Genomic DNA, 12,793 nt, shown 5'->3' with positions numbered 1-12,793 from the left:
AAAAGTGTTTAAAAAAATGTTTCCTATCCATTTATGTGTGTATCTTTAGCGTATCTTAGTGTATCTCCGATACGATACGATACCCTTCGATACGTATCTTAATTTTGACCGATCGATACGAAGATCGATACTGATACTTTAATCCTTGGCTACGACCCTTCCCAATATGGGTTTATGTATTAGGAAATCATTGTGGGGAAGCATCGAATTGCGGTTATCGAACTCGTGTAGCGGTTAGAAGTACACATGACTGATAGTTAAGACAGTCGGTAACCCCAGTGATATATTCAGAGGGCCGATTGTATTGTTTTTATTTCAGGTGGAGTCACCCATTTATTTTAAGTCATTTAAATTTGTCAGGAGTCGACCTGCATTTTAAATTCTGGTACCAACGGTGGGCCTTCTCCTACAATCCTATGGGCGTATCGTGGGATGCGGTTCGTGGCTCGTACCTGGGACATACGCGCTCTGTGGTTGTGAGTAGCACAAAACCTATGACCTAGTTATGTTGTTAGGCTAATAGGGCTAAGATGAATCGCACATAGGCGCATTTGTGTGGTTTTTCCTTATGTGTCTTCCTTTCCACTTATTGGGTTAGTGAGCTCATCCCACGTGCATAAATATTTTAAGGTGATTTTGTAGGTTACCCGCCGGGTGATCAGGAGATGGGACCCACTGTAGAATTTTCATCTGAGGACTAGTGGGTCCCTGATGAGTTCGAGCACGGTGCCAATTGCACGTGCGAGGATTGTGTTACGTGGCAGCTGTGACTCCTAAGTGATTCTTTTGATTCTTTTTTATGTACTCCCTTTTTGTTACTTGATGCTTAAATTGCTATATTTTTGTATATATATTGTGCCTTCGGACCCAAACGTACGTAACATTTATAACTCAATTTGGGTATCAAGTATTTAGGAAACAATTACAGGTATTATTATGAACAGGTTTTCCACTGAAAATATAGGTCTTATCTTAGTTTAGTAGATGGATGTTGTATTGTAGTCACTGCATTATTGATCCTGGTAGGTTTGTGAGTTAACCGGTATTAACTCAATCATCGACTTGGCTTAGTGTGAGCGGGGTGTGATAAGGGTGGTATCAGAGCGAGATGCTCTGCCTTCCTATAACATTCTGCTTAGATCCCATAGAAACTATAATAGATCCGGGGTGGGTGAAGATAAAAACCTTATGAAAAGTTAAAAAGCCTTAAATTTAAAATGTAAAAATTTGTAACCATTGCATTCATGGCATGCATGCATTGTTAATATGAATCTTGGTTAACTAGTTTTGGAATTGTCATAACTGAATTACTTGGCAATCGAAGTTTTAAAAAAATTTTGGCAGCATAACGGCATAAAATGAGAAAACCAAAAATTTTCAAACATAAAACCTAATAGACAACAAGTATAATAAGATAATAACATATGGAGGCCGTGTCGGCGACCATCAAACCACACAGTTTAATATAAGCAATCCATTCAGGAATTCACAATTTCTATCAAGATCACAACTCAAACTTTAAATACATAAAATGAAATAAATTATAAAATGAATCATAGATGCTATCATTTCTTAAAGTTATACCAGTTCGATCACGTTAGTAAAGCATAAAAGTCAGCTATAAAATCCACAATAGGTCATCAGTCTAGAGTCGGAGTCAGAGTCAAGGTCGTCGCTAGAGACATCGAAAGGCTCTCCTAAGTGGACCCAATAGTCGATACCAAGGTGCGTGTCCCAATGAGTGAATCGATCATGGAGGTGCACCACTCTCCTCCGTACATGGTAGACATCCACGAAGATCACCCTAGAAGAGTGGTACATATCCCAGGTAAGTCGCCAAAACCTGGACTCCATCTCTCCAAATTGCCTCCACATTTGGAGCTCTCTACTGGTGTTCTCCTCCACTCTCCTGAGAAGCTCCTGCTCCCTAGCCACACTCTCTCCAAGCTGACCTCTGAGCTCAGCCTGACTCTCTCTCAACGACCTCAACTTTTAATAAGATATCCTAAAGGATAGGCACCTCTCCAGTAGGTGACAGAGCCATTGGCTGTGTGCCAGAAGCACTAGGCCTATTTAGGCCACTGGCTCTAACTGATCTAGAACCACCAACTCTATGGAAAGCGGGATCTACCACTCTAGTGTCCAAGGGTACCTCCTCCATAACCTCCTCCTCTCTGATCTCCTCTTGGTACGGGAAGTGACTCTTGTCGTCTCTGGTACGCCCATCCTCCTCCATGGGCTCGCCCTCCTCCTACTTTGCTTTTTCCTCCTCCTACTTTTCAGTCGCCCGTGGCTCTATCATCAAGGCATACAGGTTCATCTGCCTCAAATTCTTGGCAGCGAACTTGTCCCTTGGGACCGATCCCTCCTCCTCAGTAAGGTCGACTGCGAAGTGCTCGAAGACTAGAGTAAGGGTTCTGCCATATGGTAGGGTGGCATCCTCGGGATGTAAGGCATGGTGATGCATGGACCTCAACATGAAATAGGGGAGGCATAATCTAGGCACATTGCCCTCAAGGATAGATATCAAGCAAGCTGGTAGGTATGTGGGCATGAACCTACCTGATTCTGGTGACCGCTCCTAGGAGATAGGTTGAACTGTACCAACCTAGCAAACACCCTACCCTCAAGGGAAAAGTCTAAATCTGATGCTGGCCTCACTGGTGACCATTAATCACCTCATAGATGTGCTCCTGCATGTCCCGGCTCATGAGTGGGCCTATGCCTCGGGTCCTAGGAGGACTGTAGTAGTGCATGCCCTTTGCGGAGATACTCAGAATCTCCGCCAGTCTATCTGTGGTAAGGATGATCTCTAAACCCTTCACCATATTGACTATGGCGAACCCCCCTCCTCCTCTGTGGCCTCTAGGTTGCAGTAGAATCTCCTCACCAAATCCTTGTAGCACGGCCCGTCAAGGTTGAGAATAGACTCCCAACCTAGGGTAGAAAACCTCTCCAAGAGGTGAATGCGAGAAAAGTGCCCCACATTCACTAGTTTCTCCAATATTACTAGTAGCATTGTAAAAGACCATCTCGCCATAGTTAGATGAGTCCTCCCTTTTCCTAGATGGTGATGGGGCTAAAGAGCTAGACCCCACCTCTCTCTTCCTAGCCTTGGAAGTCTTTCTCTTCCTTGATGGCTCTACGGGTTCTTTCCCTCTTCTTGGTGGCATCCTGAAATTGCAAAGAAGAGAGGTAAGTACATGATATGAAATAAGAAGTTAAAGTGTAAGAGTACCAAGTTGAGATAGATAGAGAAAGAAATGGAATCAAAGGGATGACAGTGATGAGCTAATAGCATATGGCAGAAAAGTTTTAGGAGATGTGATCTAAGCTAGTACATTACAAGTCATCAGAAACCCACATACCTAAACCGGCCAAGTGATTCAAAAATATATAGATAAGAAGGAGTATGGTGATGGAATCCACTAACCAAAAAACAAGTGAAGCTAAGTGATGAATGAGAATTGCATAGGTGATTGAGGTTTACAATGATCCCAAATAAGAGGTAGTCTTAATGCATAAAGTAATCCAAGGATGTATACAATGAATATATCCTTTCAAGAGAACACGAAATGCCATACTAGGTTAAGCAAGAGATAACATATCCCTAATCGGGTTTGGGATAAGAAATTCAAGGATTTCAAGCAGGTATATCTATCAAGTAGAAAAATCTCAAATTTGGGAATTTTAGCCAAATGGAGGGTTTACCTTACAAGAGAAACAAATAATCATGATTCTAATATACTTGAGGATTCTGATTTAAATCTAAACAATGATTCAAGATTTGGCCAGATAAAATTTTCCTAATATAGATGGCCACTTTTGAGCAAGTTATATAAGGATTTTTGGAACAATCATGCAGTCCAATTGGGGCAAATTTCAAAGGAACGGTTAGGGAACCCAAGAGAAGCCTAACATTGCAATGGAAACAATGGAATTCATAATGTGGATGCTAGACTGACATTGATAAGAGAGATGCACAATAAAATCCCCAAAATTGCAGGTTAGGGCATGAAAAGGGAAAAAAAAAATTCTCCAATGCTCCCATTTCATGGATCAAACTACTTAGAAACTTAAATCTAAGACATTAGCATATGAATCATTTTTCATAGAGAAAATCAAAGGATAAACCGAAGCCCCAACCACATTGGAAGTTTTTTCCATTTCAAAGGGAGAAAACCTAGAAATTTTGAGAAATGAAGGGTCTAGGAGTTACCTTGAAGATGGAGAGATAGAGTGGCAAACTCGAGCAAGCCGTTGTGCTGATTCGGTGAGTCGAGTCGTAGTAAATCACGCAATAATTGCCTAAGGTCGCCTGAGTTTGAAGGAAAGGGAAAGAAAGAGAAATTAGGTGGAAAAAGGGTTTAAAATCCCTTAAAACATGGCCTTGGGTAACCGGCGGGCTGAAACCGACGGGGTTCAACCAACCAAGCTCGTCGGTCTTTAGCCCATCGGTTTTGGTAGAAAGGGCCCGACTCCACCGGTGGGTTCTACAAGGCCTGCTTTGGTGGGTTTGAGTGTCATTTTTGAAAAATTGTGGGTGTATGGATAAAATTTGTCCGACATGTTTATTGAGATACAAATTGGAGGTTGAATTGATATATGCATTTTCTTCGACTGCTTTAAGGGTGTTAGTGCACAGGGATGCACACTAAAATTTGATCTATTGTGTAATGAGTTACAACACTAACTCATATGAAATTTTGTGCCAATCAGGTACACTTAATGATGGTACACACTAGATCCGAAGGTGTTGCTTGGGGTGCACCTTGAGGTACTCGTCCTGTTGGTAGGCTACCAAGCAATAGGAGGCCTTAACCTATGGGGCAAACATCTAACCCACAACCTCAAGAGACAACTCATCAGAATCTGGCTTATGAGGATCCACCCATGGCTACACTTCGTGATCCTCCACTAATACTTACCCCTAGTGATGTTGAGAACTTGATTCAACAATCGAATCAGAATCTCCATCAGCAGATTCTGCAGTAATAACAGGCATTTATGACTGCTATGCAACAATAGTGGTATGCTGCACTACCAGGTCATCCTCCAAGGGTAGATATTCCATAAGGTCCAACTGGAGGGCCTGGTGTTGGGGCACAGGTTGGAGGTACACCACCTGGCATCAACCCTCAGAACCAAGTTGGAGGTACACCACCTATACTACCTCAGGGTACACCTCCGTATATGATGCCACCACTTTACCCGTGCCATCCGACATATTCACCATATTTTCAGCTAGTGGGCCATACCACAAGAGTGGTGGAGTCATTCAAAAGGAACCTACCACCTACATTCACTAAGGTGGGTAGTGACCCTTTGGAGCCGGATCGATGGATCTAAGAGATTGAGAAGATATTTGAAGTGATTGAGTGCATTGATGCTCAAAGGATTATTTATGCGGGGTTACAGTATAAGAATGAGGCCAACTCCTGGTGGCAAGCCTCAAAAGCCTTAGTATTTGCTATACACCCGGAACCCACATAGGAACAATTCAAGGAACTGTTCTTAGCAAACTACTATCCTCATAGTTTTAGAGACCACAAGGAAGCGGAGTTTTTGGCCTTGACTCAAGGAAGCAAGTCTGTCCTTGAGTACCCGCAATAGTTTGAGGCCCTATTCTACTTTGCACCCCCTCATATGAAGTCAGATGAAGAGAATGGCAGGAAATTTTTGAAAGGAATGAAGGTATCCATTAGCACGATACTTGAGGCATTAGATCTCATCGACTATGCCTTGATTGTACAAAAGGCCAAAACCATGGAAGGTAAGATGAAAGGTGAATCATCCCTTACACCTGGAGTATGGAAGAGAGTGAACCCTTATGCAGATTCTGGTGGCTCGAGTTAGACTTTCTGTGGATCATACTGATTTGGTCCTTCATATAGGCAGCCCTACAGGCCATCGGGTTATCCTCCTCGACCCTCTAGTGGGCCAGGTACTATATCTTTTTGCCCGAATACCAGTATGGTGCCCACAGCTACTAGGCCACCTCGTCTTCCACTTGCTACAGGTCTGGCTCAGAGAGCTCCTGCTCCGCTTCAAGCCTTGCAGAACCGTTGTTTTAATTGCCATTCATATGGATATTTTGCTAAGGATTGCCGAGCCTGACCAACCTTTCCAGCCAATCAGCCTTCTGGGTACATACCTACTTTGACTTAAGAGAGTCAACCATAAGAAAGGATGTATGCTTTGTCAGCTGAAGAAGCTGAAGCTAGCACAGAAGTGGTAGCATGTACGATTTAGATCAAGAATTTCCTTTTTGTAAATATTGATGACATGCTATACTTATGTGCATTGCTGTATTAGGTGTCCTACTTGTATCAGATATACCGGTATATGTTTTTTTTGATTTAGGGGGTTCACATTCGTTTACATCAAAGAGATTTGCTGAGAAACTCGACATGACACCTAAGATATTAGAGCATAAGATGATAGTTTGTACACCTATAGGAAAAATTTCACAGCTGAAGTAAGTATATGGGCCATGCACCATTGAGATCAGTGGAAAGCAGTTACATGCCCAACTCATCAAGTTCAACATGCAAAACTTTGATGTTATAATAGGCATGGATTGGTTATCAGCACACCGAGCAAGCATGATGTGTGCTGTGAAACAAATGAGGGTAATTGCTAATGAAGGGAAGGAACTGATATACCAAGCGGATGTGATAAAGCGGGCTAAGAAGGTCCTCTTCTCCGCTCTACAAGCGGTAAAGTTGTTGGAAAATGGGTGTTAGGGTACCTAGCATCAGTGCTTGAGTAAGATGCAAAGGTCACACCTCTAGAGGAAATAGAGGTAGTTAAAGAGTTTCTAGACGTCTTTCTAGATGATCTGACTCAACTACCACCTGATAGGGAGTTGGAATTTGCTGTAGATTTGGTTCCTGGAGCTGCCCCAATGTTAAAGGCTTCGTACAGAATGGCACCAGCAGGATTGAAAGAATTGTGAGTACAGTTTCAAGATATACTGAAGAAGGGATTCATACGCCCAAGTGTGTCACCTTGGGGTGCTTCAGTGTTGTTCATTAAGAAGAAAGATGGAAGCTTGTGTATGTGCATTGATTATTGGGAGTTAAACAAGTTAACCGTCAAGAACCGGTATCCATTGCCATGTATTGATGATCTGTTTGATCAGCTAAAAGGTGCTAGGGTATTTTCAAAGATTGACCTCAGATCCGGGTATTATCAACTCAAGATAAAAGAATAGTGATATACCAAAGACAACCTTTAGAACTCAGTACGGTCATTATGAGTTCTTAGTGTTGTCTTTCGGATTGACTAATGCACCGACAGCTTTCATAGATTTGATGAACCAAGTGTTTCATGATGTTTTTGACAAGTTGGTCATTGTTTTCATTGATGATATCTTGATCTACTCGAAGTCAGAAGAAGACCATGCAAAACACTTGAGGATGGTATTGTAGAGACTGAGAGAGCAACAATTGTATGCGAAATTCAGCAAGTGTGAATTTTCACTCAAATAGGTTGGATTCCTAGGACACGTGTTGTCTAAAAATAGAATCGAAGAGGACCCAGATAAGGTGAAGGCCGTAGTAGACTGGGAAGTACCCAAGAGTGTAACAGAAAGTAAAAGTTTCTTGGGTTTGGCAGGATACTATAGACGCTTCATCAAGAACTTTTCTTAGATTTCAGCACCAATGACTAAGTTGACTAGAAAGGGTATAAATTATGAGTGGTCAAAGGAGTGTGACGAAAGTTTTCAAGAGCTGGAGAAGTGACTAGTGTCAGCTCCAGTGTTGACTATTCCTGAAGGCACAGGTGGAATGATAGTGTATACCGATGCTTCTAAAGTCGGATTGGGCTTTGTACTTATGCAACACGGCAGGGTGGTAGCATATGCATCCAGAAAATTAAAGGACTATAGAAAGAACTACCCTACTCATGACTTGGAACTAGCAGCGATCGTTTTTGCCTTAAAGATTTGGCATCACTTTTTGTACAGTGAAAAGTATGAAATATACAGTGACCACAAAAGTCTTAAGTGCTTTTTCATCTGAAAAGACTTGAATATCAGACAAAGGAGATGGCTTGAGCTTATGAAAGATTATGATTGTGATATTCAGTATCACCCAGGGAAGGCCAATATAGTGGCAGATGCTTTAAGCCAGAAAACTCAAACTGTGTCACTTTCTTATCTAGCTGTCAGTCCAGAGTTCGTATAAGAGGTGATGTTAATGGATGAAATCCTCTAGTATGAGGGAGCGACCTTGGAACTAGAGCACCAGGCAGATGATATTCAACAGTTGACTATGTCCTTGGTGGCTCTACAGGTACACACATCCATTAGGGAAGAAGAAATTCCAAGAGGGAGAGAAAGTGTTCCTTAAAATATCTCCTACCAAAGGCCTGTGTAGATTTCAAAAGAAAAGAAAGTTAAATCCGAGATATATTGGCCCATTTGAGATTTTGAAGCGAGTGGGAGCAATAGCATACACGTTGGCATTACCACCTTCCCTCAGCAGTGTTCACAATGTCCATGGATCCATGTTGAAGCAGTACATTCATAATCCATCTCACATACTACCTGTGGAACTGGAATAATTGGAAGTTGATATGACATATGAAGAACATCCGGCTAAGATCTTAGACTGGAAGGTGAAAACTCTCCGCAACCGCTCTATCGCTTTTGTGAAAATTCGGTGGGCCAACCACCCGATCGAAGAGACATCTTGGGAGAAGGAGGATGACATTCAAACCTTGTATCCTCATCTTTTTGGATAACCAGGTACTACAATTTCGGGGACAAAATTTTTAAAAAGGGGGGTAATGTGATACCCTACTTTCTAAACTTGGTCTAATTAACCGCATTGACTTGGTTTGATCATATAGGGGCTGAACCAGAGAGAATCGACACAGGTACCATATGGAATATGGTAGCAAGGGTGACTTTGAACTCAGGTTGTCCTGACACGAATGAGCACCAAGTGTAATACATGCACCCAAGCCTTGTACTTGCATGCACCATGGGGCCATGTACAAAAAGTAAAGGTACGTACTAGTATTTGTGGATGCCAACGTAATCTAATATTATGTGGGAGTTTATTCCAATTGAAGCCCACCTGAGATATATCCACCTGAAATATACCCACCTGAGATTTAGCCCACCTGAGATATACCCACCTGAAATATGCCCACTTGAGATTTAGCTAGAAGATATTTTGGGGGCCTAGGTATAAAAGGGGAGACGTTAATTGTCTTTTCCCTCATTAATGTTAGTTGGTCAGTGGGAGAGTAAAGAAGAGAAAGAAAGAAGAAGAAAGGAAAAGAGGAAAAAGAAGAAAGAAGAAGAAGGGGAAGTTAACCATAGAGCTTCATCGGAGTTGGGTCTTGGTATTTTGAGCCTGGATTTATGATCAGCTCATCGAGGTTTTCGATTTGAGTTAGGTATTGCACACATTCCAAGGATTTTTAGGAAAACCCCATCCTTAAACCCTCTTTTTGATTTTTGGGAAAGAACTTACTTGAATCTTACTAATCCTACTTGGATAATCAAATCTAAGGTCTAATGGAAGGTCTGGATAATGATTTTAAAGGATTTGGAAGGAGTGTGGGCGAAGATCAAGAGTATTTGGAGGTTCTTGAACAAAAGAAGTGAAATTTGAGGTTTCATTGGTGTTCTTGAAAAAGAGGTAAAAATCTTCATTTTCTTTTGATTTGATCTTAGATCTAGGTTGTGGATACATGATTGGACCTTAGACAAGTGATTTGAGTAGCCGAGTTGTCCCCAAACAAGTTCCCTAAGCTGGAGGAAAGTCGGGAATGATGTTGGAAAAATTTCGTTCAAAGACTGGGGGTATTTTTACCCCACCTGTCTTCTGGTTTTAGCCCACTTAAGTTCCTAGAACTCAATTTTTAGAGCCTGGAGTAACCGGCAGGCTGAAACCGATGGGCTATATAGCCATCGGTCTTCTGGGTTTAGCCCACCTGAGTTTCCGTAAGTCAGGATTTAGGCTCTGGAGTAACCAGTGGGCTAAAACCATAGCCCGTCGATCTTCTGGTTTTAGCCTACCTGAGTTTTCAGAACTCAACTTTTAGGTTCTGGAGTAATTGGTGGGTTGAAACCGGCAGGCTACATAGCCCACCGGTATTTGGCTCTGGCCCACCGATCTTTCCAGAATTGCCAAGATTGGTCCAAATTTGATGGGTAACCCCATTTATGATTCTAAACCTGATTTTAGTGTTCAAACTTGATGATTTTGACCCCAAAATAGTGAAATGGTAAACCATTATGTTTGTGATAGGTTACACTCAATATACGCGTACCCACACATCGGATCTTTTTTGTACCGGGTACAAGCACCGTGTACATATATCGGTAAGTGGGGAGTGGACTCTGATCTAATTTCAGAATGTTATGCATCATTTAACATATGTTATACTAGCCATGTCATCATGTCACTTGTGTGTAGACTAGACATCACATATGCCATATCACACATTTGAGTGTGCATTTACATAATATGCTATGCTTTGTGTTATGATGGAATATTCATTATGTCTGGGTGTATGTGATGGAGGAATTTCATTGGACATGATATGCATGCTAGATCTAGATGCCGTAGTCAGCTTGAAAATGAGTGCATAGTAGAACGTGGTATGGGACGTGGTGCCATCGTGTAATCATACTATGCTCATGTAGAGGCATGTGGCTAGGATGTGATTTACCCTTGTGCTATGACCCTTTCCAATAGGTGTTTACGTGTTAGGGGATCATTGGGGGGAAGCATCAGGTTACGGTTGTTGAACTCCTGCAGCGATTAGAAGTACACACGGTTGATCACTAGGACAGTTGGTAACCCCGATGATATATTCAGATGGCTGATTGTACTACTTTTATTTCGGGTGGAGTCACCTATTTACTTTCTGTCATTTAAATTTGTCTGGAGTCAACTTGCATTTTAAATTCTGGTACCAACGGTGGACCTTCTCTGACAACCCTATGGACATATCGCGGGATAGGGTTCACAGCTCGTACCTGGGGCATACGCTCACTGTGGTTATGGGTGGCAGAAAACCTATGACTTAGTAATGTTGTTAGGCTAATAGGGCTAAAATGAATCGCATATAGGTGCATTTGTGTTGTGACTGTTTGTGTGATTTTTCCTTGTGTGGTATTCCTTTCCACTTATTAGGCTAGTGAGCTCATCCCACGTGCACAACTCTTTTTAGGTGATCTTACAGGTTACCCACCTAGTGATTAGGAGATGGGCCCCACTGTGGAGTTTCCATCTAAGGACTGGTGGGTCCCTGACGCGTTCGAGCATGGTGCTGGTTGCATGTGCGAGGATTGTGCTACGTGGCAGCTGTGACTCCTGAGTGATTCTTTTGATTCTTTTTTATGTACTCTCTTTTTGTTACTTGATACTTAAATTGTTATATTTTTGTATATATATCATGCCTTCGGGCCCAAATGTATGTAACATTTATAACCCAATTTGGGTATCAAGTATTTGAGAAATAATTACAGGTACTATTATGAATAATTCTTCCACTAAAAATATATGTCTTATATTAGTTTAGTGGATGTATGTTGTATTGCAGTTACTGCATTGTTGATCCAGGTAGGTTAGTGAGTTAACCGATGTTAACTCGGTCACCGGCTTGGCTTAGTGCGAGCGGGGTGTGACATCTGCCCCAAATACGACTAAGGTATGTGGCACTAGATTCTTAGCCCAGTCAACCTACCGATACCCAGGATCATAGACACTATGTTGCAACCAACCAACCAACCATTTGAAATTATCTATCAAATCAGAGTACACATATAAAATCCATAAGAAGCATGTATGTGTGGTGATCAAGCTATAGTGATAATTAGTAATACAGGCCCATCATAAACAAATCCACAGGTTACAAAAACATTCTTTAAATCTTACGCCCAATGATAAAGGAATAAATAAATAAGTAGAAGGGATATCCATCTAGCTACAATGTGCCTCGTAGACACGGCCTCACAACCATATTGATTTTTTGTCCATCTTAGCTCCAGTTCCACCATCTAATAATATAGATCAATGAGGGGTGAGCTTCACAAGCCTAGTGAGGGGTGAGCAAGCACACACATAGATGTCACGATGCCAACACATGCTCACACATACCATATCCAAATACCCCATATGCAAAATCCATATGATTCATTTATTAATATAATTTCCATTCTAATTACTTAACGTATGTGGGTATAAGTGCTATAAGCAACATAAGTGGTATCTCCTTCCTAGTACGTTAGGCCTCATAGATACAAGCTTGCTACAAGCAGGAGTCAGCCAATCCTAGAAAGGACCTTGGTCCCTCAGCCAACCCCTAAATAGTAACCCTTGATAGCCATAGTCCCAGAATCCCACACTGTCATCGATCTCCCATACTGTTTGACAGTCTTGCGTACAATATGTTGTACCATGTTGTGTCCTCTCAAGATATAGTACATTGTATCTAGGCACAGTAGTCCTCCACAACCAACCATCGAGTGGGATTAGCCAATACCTTACCTCTATTGGCAAGGGGTTATAACACTGGATGTGATCCTAACCATATGCATCTACCTGTATCCATAACAACCATAACATTAAACATGCATCTGTACGCATAGCTATGAGACTGACCTCTGAGCCCACGGTACTAGAACGAACCTTGGCCATACCATGCTTTAGACTGTCAAAATTACATCCATCACCACATAGCTATCATACTACACATCCACAAAACCTCCATCACACCCAAGTCGGTGAAATCATACAACATGTGAAATATTTAATTTAATAAA

The sequence above is a fragment of the Macadamia integrifolia genome, unplaced genomic scaffold, assembly GCF_013358625.1.
Source record: "Macadamia integrifolia cultivar HAES 741 unplaced genomic scaffold, SCU_Mint_v3 scaffold342, whole genome shotgun sequence".
Taxonomy (NCBI): Eukaryota; Viridiplantae; Streptophyta; class Magnoliopsida; order Proteales; family Proteaceae; genus Macadamia; species Macadamia integrifolia.
This window is presented reverse-complemented; position numbering follows the sequence as displayed.